This window comes from Eucalyptus grandis, chromosome 7 (assembly GCF_016545825.1).
Source record: "Eucalyptus grandis isolate ANBG69807.140 chromosome 7, ASM1654582v1, whole genome shotgun sequence".
NCBI lineage: Eukaryota > Viridiplantae > Streptophyta > Magnoliopsida > Myrtales > Myrtaceae > Eucalyptus > Eucalyptus grandis.
The window spans coordinates 14,718,303-14,729,837 of record NC_052618.1 but is presented as its reverse complement, the minus strand read 5'-3'; the positions used below and the strand labels follow the sequence as shown (position 1 = coordinate 14,729,837).

The window sequence follows — 11,535 nt, the reverse complement described above, 5'->3', positions numbered from 1 at the left end:
AAGGTTCACAAGCGGCTGAATATTTATTCCATAAGGGCTTATTCGATCCAATCGTACCACGTAATCCTTTAAAGGGTGTTCTGAGTGAGTTATTTAAGCTTCACGCTTTTTTTCCTTTGAATTAAAATTCACTTATTAAGTTAAGTGGAGCCTTAAGTCAAATTATTTTTATTTTATTTAGTTACATTTTTGTATTTGTAGCGAACAATTAGGTAGTTTATCGGAATCAAAGTCAAAATTCTAAAGAAGACTTTCTTTTTTCTTTGGTGACATAATCATAATATTTAATTGTAAATTGTAGAAAGAATCGTGCGGATAATTCTTTTTTTTTCTACCGATATTCCTGATTATTAATTAGGAAACCTCTAGCAACAAGATCAAAAAATGGTTCCTTCTTCAAAATTCAAATTGGGCAAGGCAAATAAAATAAACCGAAGGTCATCTTTCCTTCTTGCTTTGTATGTATAGTATATATAATTCAAATATAGAAAAGATAGATATAGAGTATCTTTTCTTTCTACTATATCTTCCGAGAATCTCTATTTTTACTAAGAATCCTGTTGTTGGATTGAATTCTAACGAATCCTTCGTGAATTTGTAAGAAACTCTTTATTTTTTATTTCTTAAATAAAATAAAAATTCGAATTGAATTCGAATTTGAAGACAAGAATAGAATAGATTATCATACGTATATTTCTATATTTCATGTAGAAAGATAAAGAAGAATAAGTCTCATTTATTTAATTATCCATTCCTTACACTTATTATTTAATATATATAGTCACTTCGATATACTCAATATAATTATATACGAATTATAATTATTCTAAGGTATCTTTCTAACAATAACAGGTACAAATATTAAATCGAGGTACCCATTCTATGATAATTTTTAACAACTTACCCTCTTTCTTTGTGCCTTTAGTGGGCCTAGTATTTCCGGCAATTGCAATGGCTTCTTTATCTCTTCATGTTCAAAAAAACAAGATTTTTTAGATTCGATAGGTGCAAATCTTATCTATTTTTTTTCAAGACTTAGATATAGATAACACAGATATCTATTTAGTAGAATATGGCAGTTTCCTCCGAACATAGCTTTTATGTATGCGTAAATATATGGGTAAATAAATTATAGCAATTTTCAAATAGATCGGAATCGAGGTGGATGTAGGAAATGGAAAGTCAATGTATCTATATGTGGATATCTATAGGAGATCATATAAAAGGGATATTCTTATTTTAGACCTAACCAATTTGATCTAACCAATTTGATCTAACCAATTAGATGAATTACTCCTAAAGGCTTACATTCGAATGACACTAGTTGATGAGAGTTACTTCGGAAACAAAAAAACGAAAGTCAAATTCATTTGGACTATTTTCTCAATTCCAATAAAATGCAACTGGATCTAGTATGAGTTGTCGATCAGAACATATATGGATAGAACTTATAGTGGGGTCTCGAAAAATAAGTAATTTCTGCTGGGCCTTTATCCTTTTTTTTAGGTTCACTAGGATTCGTATTAGTTGGATCTTCCAGTTATCTCGGTAAGAATTTGATATCTTTAGTTCCGTCTCAACAAATTCTTTTTTTTCCACAAGGGATCGTGATGTCTTTCTACGGTATCGCAGGTCTCTTTATTAGTTCCTATTTGTGGTGCACAATCTCGTGGAATGTAGGTAGTGGCTATGATCGATTCGATAGAAAAGAAGGAATAGTGTGTATTTTTCGTTGGGGATTTCCTGGAAAAAATCGTCGCATCTTTCTACGATTTCGTATGAAAGATATTCAGTCCATCCGAATCGAAGTTAAAGAGGGTATTTCTGCTCGTCGTGTCCTTTATATGGAAATCAAAGGACAGGGGGCCGTTCCCTTGACGCGTACTGATGAGAATTTGACTCCGCGTGAAATTGAGCAAAAAGCCGCCGAATTGGCCTATTTCTTGCGCGTACCGATTGAAGTATTTTGAAATGAACTTGAACTGAAGAAGAAATTCTTTCCCAGCGGCAGGGAAAAAATTCAAGAATTCTCTGTTCTTTCTTCAGCATAGCATAGCTTAATAAAATTTTTTCAGAACGTTCATTCGAGCCAAAGTATACGTATATGGAACATCCATAAAACGAAATTTTTTTTGTATGCATAAAAAAGAATTTATGCGTATGGAAATCCACTCAACTCAATTTACTAAAAAACAAGTAAAAGTAACAAATCGAAATAAAATAATAGATTCATCTCGTATATCAAAACATTTCGGAATAAAGGATTTCTCTTTTTATTTTCAATATGAATTGATAGGTTAGATACAAATAGATCATATCTTGGAAATTCTCTCTCCTTTCTTTTGTCAATCGACTTTTCTTTTTTTTTTTATCTTTTCTTTTGTTTTTCTTAATGATCAAAGGCAAAAGATTGCTTGGATCTCTTATAAGGATAACTTTTCTGTCTTGTTTTGCCACTCATTTTTGATCATTACATTAGGTTTTGAATTTCTGATCGGTAGATCACAATATTCTTAATAAATCTCTCTCCATTTTTCCTGGACTAGAACTGTGGGGTAGCCGGCCATTTTTTTTTTCGAAAGATTTTCTTTTTTGATAGAAAAGACAAAGGGAGTTCTTTTGGCTTAAAATCCGAATAATATTCATTACTTGCTTGAAATAATATTCATTACTTGCTATTCATTACTTGCTTAAATTGGTTCTTTCAAGCATTTATCGAAAAGGGCTTCGAATTTGATCAATTCAATTGAGGTATCTGGAAACAAGATTTTTTCTTATTTCTTCATTTGAAACGGGCTCTTATTCTATTTCTGTATTCTTTCGAAATTCAAGGACTAACTACTGAATCACAAATAAAAAACAGGGAATAGATTCATAGGTCCGATGCCCTGTAATAGAACTTAGGGTTAATAGAAATAGTAGATCACATAGATTCAACAAATGAGGTGGATTCATTAACAATTCAAAGATGAAAAAATGGTAAAAAAAGAAAGCATTTCTTCCTCTTCTATATCTTACATCTATAGTATTTTTGCCCTGGTGGATCTCTCTCTCATTTAATAAAAGTCTTGAATTTTGGATTACTAATTGGTGGAATACTAGGCAATCCGAAACTTTTTTGACTGATATTCAAGAAAAGAGTATTCTAGAAAAATTCATCGAATTGGAAGAACTCTTACTCTTGGACGAAATGATAAAAGAATACCCGGAAACACATCTACAAACACTTCGTATAGGAATCCACAAAGAAACGATCCAATTGATCAAGATGCACAATGAGGATCATATCCATATGATTTTGCACTTATCGACAAATATAACCTCTTTCATTATTTTAAGTGGTTATTCTATTCTGGGTAATGAAGAACTTGCTATTCTTAACTCTTGGGTTCAAGAATTCCTATATAACTTAAGTGACACAATAAAAGCTTTTTCTATTCTTTTATTAACTGATTTATGTATCGGATTCCATTCGCCCCATGGTTGGGAACTAATGATTGGCTATGTCTACAAAGATTTTGGATTTGCTCACAACGATCAAATTATATCGGGTCTTGTTTCTACTTTTCCAGTCATTCTGGATACAATTTTAAAATATTGGATCTTCCGTTATTTAAATCGTATATCTCCATCACTTGTAGTGATTTATCATTCAATGAATGACTGATCTAACTAGAATATTTGTTACTTTGTAACATAAGGTACATAAGCAAAGCATTTCCATTTTAAGACGTACTTACTCTTTCTACCCTACAGGGATTTCTCCTACTCCTTATATTCCAGTAAAATGATTTCAATAAAGTAAATAGCAGAATTGTGGATAGGGAACTATACAAGCGACCTACCTAATTTTATTGTAGAAATTTTCGGGATCAATGATTGGACCATGCAAACTAAAAACACCTTTTCTTGGATAAAGAAAGAGATTATTCGATCTATTTCCGTATCGCTGATGATATATATCATAGCTCGGACATCCATTTCAAATGCATATCCCATTTTTGCACAGCAGGGTTATGAAAATCCACGAGAAGCGACCGGACGTATTGTATGTGCCAATTGCCATTTAGCTAATAAGCCCGTGGATATTGAGGTTCCGCAAGCGGTACTTCCTGATACTGTATTTGAAGCAGTTGTTCGAATTCCTTATGATATGCAAGTTAAACAAGTTCTTGCTAATGGTAAAAGGGGAGGTTTGAATGTGGGGGCTGTTCTTATTTTACCTGAGGGATTTGAATTAGCGCCTCCCGATCGTATTTCGCCCGAGATGAAAGAAAAGATAGGCAATCTGTCTTTTCAGAGCTATCGCCCCAATAAAAAAAATATTCTTGTGATAGGTCCTGTTTCTGGTCAGAAATATAGTGAAGTCACCTTTCCTATTCTTTCCCCGGACCCCGCTACTAATAAAGATGTTCACTTCTTAAAATATCCCATATATGTAGGCGGGAACAGAGGAAGGGGTCAGATTTATCCCGATGGGAGCAAGAGTAACAATACAGTTTATAATGCTACAGCGGCTGGTGTAGTAAGTAAAATCATACGAAAAGAAAAAGGGGGGTACGAAATAACCATATCGGATGCGTCAGATGAACGTCAAGTGGTTGATATTATTCCACCAGGGCCAGAACTTCTTGTTTCCGAAGGCGAATCTATCAAACTTGATCAGCCATTAACGAGTAATCCTAATGTGGGTGGATTTGGTCAAGGAGATGCGGAAATAGTACTTCAAGATCCATTCCGTGTCCAAGGCCTTTTGTTCTTCTTGGCATCTGTTATTTTGGCACAAATATTTTTGGTTCTTAAGAAGAAACAGTTTGAGAAGGTTCAATTGTCCGAAATGAATTTCTAGATTCGCGGATTTCCAATATCAAATTCGTAAAAAGAATCCAATTTTTGTTTTGACAATTCAATTATATTATGTATGATTAAAAATTATGAAAAGCTTTTTGCTTGTTTCTATTCCAGATGTCGATATCGGGAATTATTTGTACCGCATTACTAGTCATAGTATGTATATTGTGAAAAAGATTATTTTACTTTATCCCTTCTTTTTTTTAAGCCAAATTCGAGCGGTGTCACTAGGTCACTCTTGTGAGATTGAAATGTCATAGAATGGATCAATCGTTTTCTATTCTAATAGAATAAATCAAATCGAAAATTTCACTGGATACTAAACATAAAATAAGTAAGTGGAGAATAGAAAACAAAGAATTATTCGCCTTCTTCTTCTTAGTCTTTTCTTTGACACAAGAAAGGAATTTTCTGCATTCCTTTCTTGTGTCAAAGAAAACCGGTTTTTGATCCCGTTAGTAAAAAATTACTATCTTTAGTTTATATTTTTTCCAGGTTTATCAGAACCCCTACTTTATATTTATTACGTATACATATATAAAGTAGTGAACAAACAAAAAATAGAGGGAAATTTTTTGATAAAATAGAACTTATTCTAATGAACTTAGAAAAAAATTCAACTTTGATGAGATACTAAATAGAGTAGAGTAAGGATCTATTCGAAAAGGATTTGCTTTGGATAATATCTGATTGATAGAAATATATATTGTAATTGTGTCATTCAGGAAAATCAAATCGAGCGATTCCTTCTTTCTTCGAACTTTGAAAGATAGATAAGATACTATCAGCGAATAAGAGATGTTCTAAATCAATTAATGAAATTTTCAAAAACATTATCAGAAAAAAATGAAATGAAGTTTTTTTTTTTTTTTTTTCAAAATCGGGAAAAGTTATTTATTTTTTATTTAGACTAAGAAAATATTATGAAAGCTTAAGAAGGATCCCCTTGCCTTCTTAAGCTTTCATGTCTCCAACTTAGTTCATCTTATTATTAGATTATTACAGAGATGAACCCAACCCGGAGTATGAACCATAAAAGAAAATACCTATTAAACCAATCACAAGAATACCAGTTACAGTACCTATTATCCAAAGAGGAATCCTTCCAGTAGTATCGGCCATTTATCCCGCTTCCCTCCACCATTTCTTTCATCAAAGTTGTCATGCTAAAGACATAAACAGCCATAGATAATTATGAGATGTGATCCTTCCGAATGGGTTAAGATAATTCTTATTATGATTTAGTATTATACTATTCTTTTTTCTTCTCTTAATTGAAGAAATAATTGGAAAATAAAACAGCAAGTACAAAAATGAGTAATAACCCCCAGTAGAGACTGGTACGATTCAATTCAACATTTTGTTCGTTCGGATTTGATTGTGTCGTAGCTCTATAATTTTTATTAGGTTTATCGTTGGATGAACTGCATTGCTGATATTGACCCTAAAAAAGAAACGGTAGGTACAGCTAGTCCATGAACAGCTAACCATCGCACTGTAAAAATTGGATAGGTTCGATCTATGGTCATTGGGTCCTCCTAAAAAGATCTACTAAATTCATCGAGTTGTTCCAAAGGGTCAAAACGGCCAGTTATTAATGGAATTCCTTGTCGGCTCTCTGTAAAATATTCGTTTGGACGAGGGCTTCCAAACACATCATAAGCTAAACCCGTGCTGACGAATAACCAACCCGCAATGAATAGGGAAGGTATAGTAATACTATGAATAACCCAGTATCGAATACTGGTAATAATATCAGCAAAAGAACGTTCTCCTGTGCTTCCAGACATGCTGAGCTCCACATATTCTTGTACAGTTAAAGGGGGGATCGATTCCATAAAAGATGATATCAGTAAATGGAAATTCACTGAAGTTCCATCCTTGTTAGATCGTCAATATTGTACCAAGGGTGTTTTTCGAGTATACCGAATCAGTATAGCTATCCTTATTCTGACACAGCAACGCAATTTTAATCAGTATGAAAATGAAGTACTCGATAATTTCTTTATTCTTTTCTTGTTGCTTGTCGATGTAGAATCATGCATGTATTATTCAATATCGAATTTCTCCAATTTCTATAAGGTTTCTTTCTCTCCATTTTTTCCACAATTCAATTCGATGCGAAATTGAAAAATCTCCTTTTCAAAGATATAAGCTTAAACTGTAGAAAAGTTTTTTGTTGGAATCCTTTTTTTTCATTTTACATTTTAAGAGGAATTGTTTCCTCGTAGAGTAACAAGTAAAAGGGGTAGATAGTATTGAAAAAAAAAAGAGAACAACAAAAAAAATAGAATTGAAATAATCAGTATTCGTGATGCACACATTGTTTTCTTGTATTAGATCGAAAGGTTCTTTCTGGAACTAGCTGCGAGGATGGGAATTTATGATATGAAAAGACAATTTCTATTTCTAATAAATATGGAAAAAAAATGTAGAACCTAGAAAAGAAAGAAAAAATTATAGGAATTACTAGTCTTAGAATCGAGTTGGACAAAAATAAAGATTTGATTTTCGTGAGTGATTTGATCAGTTGTACGATACCTTTGTTATTTTTACTTTATTTATTTTCATTTTTACTCATTAAATTCAGGAGTAGATTCATTCACATAATATCTCAAATGACAAGAAAAAAAGGTGTTATTGTTATAAGGTCACTCTTTATTCTAAAATCGAAAAATAGATTCGATACGATTAAAAAAAAAAAAAAAGATCAAAAGAAAAGATAAATGATTTTCAAATTTTGTTCTATATGGATTCGAATTTCTTAATATTTTATTATTTTAATATTAGTCTACTCAAGAATTATCTAATGAATCACTTGATTCGAAATTAAGGGATAGGTAGACATTACAAATGATTAATTGATCTCTTTTTCTACCTCCCTTACTCTATGTTTTTGTTAATCCCGTCTATAATGATTGATGAATTAACAACTATCAATTGAACTTATTCTTTCATTTGAATTGGTATTTTTGCTTATCTTCGTATATTGAAACTTAGGGAAGTGCTTTCTAAACATATGTATAAAAAGAACACATTTCATTTAGCTCCTTCATCTTCATGCTTACTATAACTAGTTATTTCGGTTTTCTACTAGCAGCTTTAACTATAACCTCAGCTCTCTTTATTGGTCTGACCAAGATACGACTTATTTGAAATTAATTGAATGAACACAACGCATAAAAAGAAATCTTTCTGTGGTATTGATAGACTCTATATTTCCTTAGAGAGTCAATTTCCAATTAGTGGTCATTGAGATTCATGGGCAATGCGGATTAATATGTAGGGATAGATATTACCTCTCCTTTTTCCCTTTCAAAAAAATTGAAATGATTGAAGTTTTTCTATTTGGAATTGTCTTAGGTCTAATTCCTATTACTTTAGCTGGATTATTTGTAACTGCATATTTACAATACAGACGTGGTGATCAGTTGGATCTTTGATTAAATTAATTAACATCTTTTTTTTTAATTGACCTCCTCTTTTCTTTAATCCAAAGGAGGTCAAATTAAGATTACTGGTCAATTATTTAATTGTAATTTTGGGACTAACCTAACCAAGAATGGAATCACGCTCTGTAGGATTTGAACCTACGACATCGGGTTTTGGAGACCCACGTTCTACCGAACTGAACTAAGAGCGCTTTCTTATCTTCTTATCATTATCACACTAGCTAAAACTAAAAAAAAAAGAAGAGGATTTTTTTTATAACCCGAATACATCTTGTATGCATAAGACTATCATATAGAATATGATATAATAAAAAAAGATTATGTATGCCTGATTTTAATCGATTTCAATAAATCCCTCGTTACTGCTCAGACGAGAAGTAATAGGTAGGGATGACAGGATTTGAACCCGTGACATTTTGTACCCAAAACAAACGCGCTACCAAGCTGCGCTACATCCCTTTCAATTGGTCTACAGTGTCATTTTATAGAATCCCTGTCTTGTTTTCAAAATCCTTATTTTCTCCATTGATATATCCAAGTTATCTTGCCATTTCTTTTTTTTATTCTCATGTAACATATAATAATAGTAGAAGGCTTATATACACATGAATATGAAACCCATCGTAAAAAATAACTAAAAAAGGGAATATTTTTTGGGAATGCTCAGTCGGAAGGGACGTCTTTTTCGGTTTTAAGAAAAGAAAAATCTTATCTACCGAATCATTGTAGATTTCAATTGGAATTAGGAATTCCGTGTACAAATACAAGCGGTCCTTAACTACTTACATATATATTATATCGGATCATATATGTATTAACATTAGGCATTACAATAAATAATACAATAAATAAAAAGAATAAAGAAGGAGGATTTAAAATGCGAGATCTAAAAACATATCTTTCCGTGGCACCGGTACTAAGTACTCTATGGTTTGGGGCTTTAGCAGGTCTTTTGATAGAGATCAATCGTTTATTTCCGGATGCGTTGACATTCCCTTTTTTTTCATTCTAGTTATTGACATGGGAAGGGGTGAAGAAGATTAGAGGTAGAATCAAAAGATTTGTGACTAATCCCTCCCCCTCTTTTTTTTTTCGAAAAAATCGAATTCGATACAATATATTAAGTAGAAGTATAATCAAGAAAGGAGGAAAGAGAAATAAAAAGTAGATTCAACCTCGGCGAAATTCGGGTTTTCTCTCAATTCCATTTAGAAATAATATTGTGAGAACAGAAATGTGTCTAGGGCAAGAAGATCATACAAGATCTTTTAATAAAATACTGTACATTGAATCGAATTCGATTCAAAATATACCTAAATATTAGTTTGTTGTTTTACTTCTTATTTTTTTATTTCTTTTTTCGCAGAAAGTAGAAGAATTGGTTGAATCAAAAACGCAAAGGAGGTTCATGGCCAAGGGTAAAGATGTCCGAGTAACGGTTATTTTAGAATGTACCAACTGTGTTAGAACCGGTCTTAATAAGGAATCAAGGGGTGTTTCCAGATATATTACTCAAAAGAATCGACACAATACGCCTAGTCGATTGGAATTGAGAAAATTCTGTCCCTATTGTTACAAACATACGATTCACGGGGAGATAAAGAAATAACTCGAATCAAGTGCCTGTGTGTCACTCTTACAAGTAACACGAAAAGGACATATTCTATATATAGCATATTATTCTATATATTTTCATTTTAGTTAACATAATATAACTAACTAAAAAAAAAAGCCAAATCAAATCCTATATTTTGAATTTGAAATCTTTTTGGATCAAATTGAAATAGGATTTTGAGGATAAGGAATAAACAAACCATGGAAAAATCCAAGCGACTCTTTCTTAAATCCAAGCGATCTTTTCGTAGGCGTTTGCCCCCGATCCAATCGGGGGATCGAATTGATTATAGAAACATGAGTTTAATTAGTCGATTTATTAGTGAACAAGGAAAAATATTATCTAGACGGGTAAATAGATTAACCTTAAAACAACAACGATTAATTACTATTGCTATAAAACAAGCTCGTATTTTATCTTTGTTACCTTTTCTTAATAATGAGAAACAATTTGAAAGAAGCGAGTCGACCGCCGGAGCTACTGGTCTTAGAACCATAAATAAATAAAAAAAAGTAGACTTACTTTACTCCTCAATTGAACCCAAATAAAAATCCGAACTCAAACACAGATTGATATTTTGTTCGAAAAATCGTAAGAAAAAAATTGGGGAAGAAGAAGAAATCTTTTTTTATTGGATATTGGACATATTCGCTCATTTCATTTTGAACGACTTTATCATATTCTCTTTATCATACTAATTTCTACTCTACCTTCCCGGAGTTCATTCTCCAGCGAACTCCATTTAAAATATTCTGACAAATTCCTTACAATTTCCTTTTTTATTTTATGATCTGATCTCATTAGAAATCATATAAAGACAATTCCTATTTAATATAGCTATTTGTGCAAGTATTTTACGATTAAGAAGCAACTGTCTCTTGTACAGATTGTGTATTAATCTACTATAACTATAGGATACTCTATTCCCGCGAATTACTGCATTTATCCGAGTGATCCACAAACGACGAAAATCTATCTTTTTCCTATCTCTATCTCGATGAGACGAAACCAAAGATCTTATTTTCTGTTGAATAATTGTTCGAGTAAGTCTTGAACGAGCCCCCCGAAAGCTTGATGCAAATAAACGAATTTTTGTTCTACGTCTCCGAGCTATATATCCTCGTCTAATTCTAGTCATTGAATAAATGAAACTTTCATGAATAACTAATTGATTTCCTTTCTTTCAGTTATTCTTTTCCCTTTTCCTAGTTTATTAATAACAAAACGGATTCTTCCAATGTATAAAATAAAAATTCCAATGGCTTTTGCTACTATAACCTTCCCGACCACGATTTGTCTTTTCTTTTTTTATAGTCATTTCACCTCGAAACGAGTATTGATACTAGGTATCAAAAAACAGAAAAAAGTAATAAATAGAAATGAATAACGAAATAGTGGATTCCATCGTTTCTATGGTTATGTCTTAAACGGTGAGGCCCTCTATATATACCGGAGTCCCTTACTTCATTTAATCAATGCTATTAGCAAGTTGTACAGTTTACATTCTTCGGCTCTACCTATGAATTATCTAGTAATAGGTCTTTCACAACGAGATCTACCTATACAGTAACGGTATTTAATTATGAATTGACCGCGGCGACGATGGCAGCTTGGTGG

General features: G+C 32.2%; 1 long non-coding RNA gene and 2 other non-coding genes across 3 annotated transcripts in view; all 3 read right to left on the bottom strand.

Moving 5' to 3' along the window:
* The window catches only part of LOC120295294, a 74,487-nt gene that overhangs the window by 48,120 nt on the left and 14,832 nt on the right, over positions 1–11,535 (bottom strand). The window lies entirely within an intron of this gene.
* TRNAW-CCA lies at positions 8,421–8,494 on the bottom strand. Its single transcript has one exon. It is a non-coding gene; the product is annotated as a tRNA-Trp (tRNA).
* Positions 8,689–8,762, bottom strand: TRNAP-UGG. The gene has a single exon. It is a non-coding gene; the product is annotated as a tRNA-Pro (tRNA).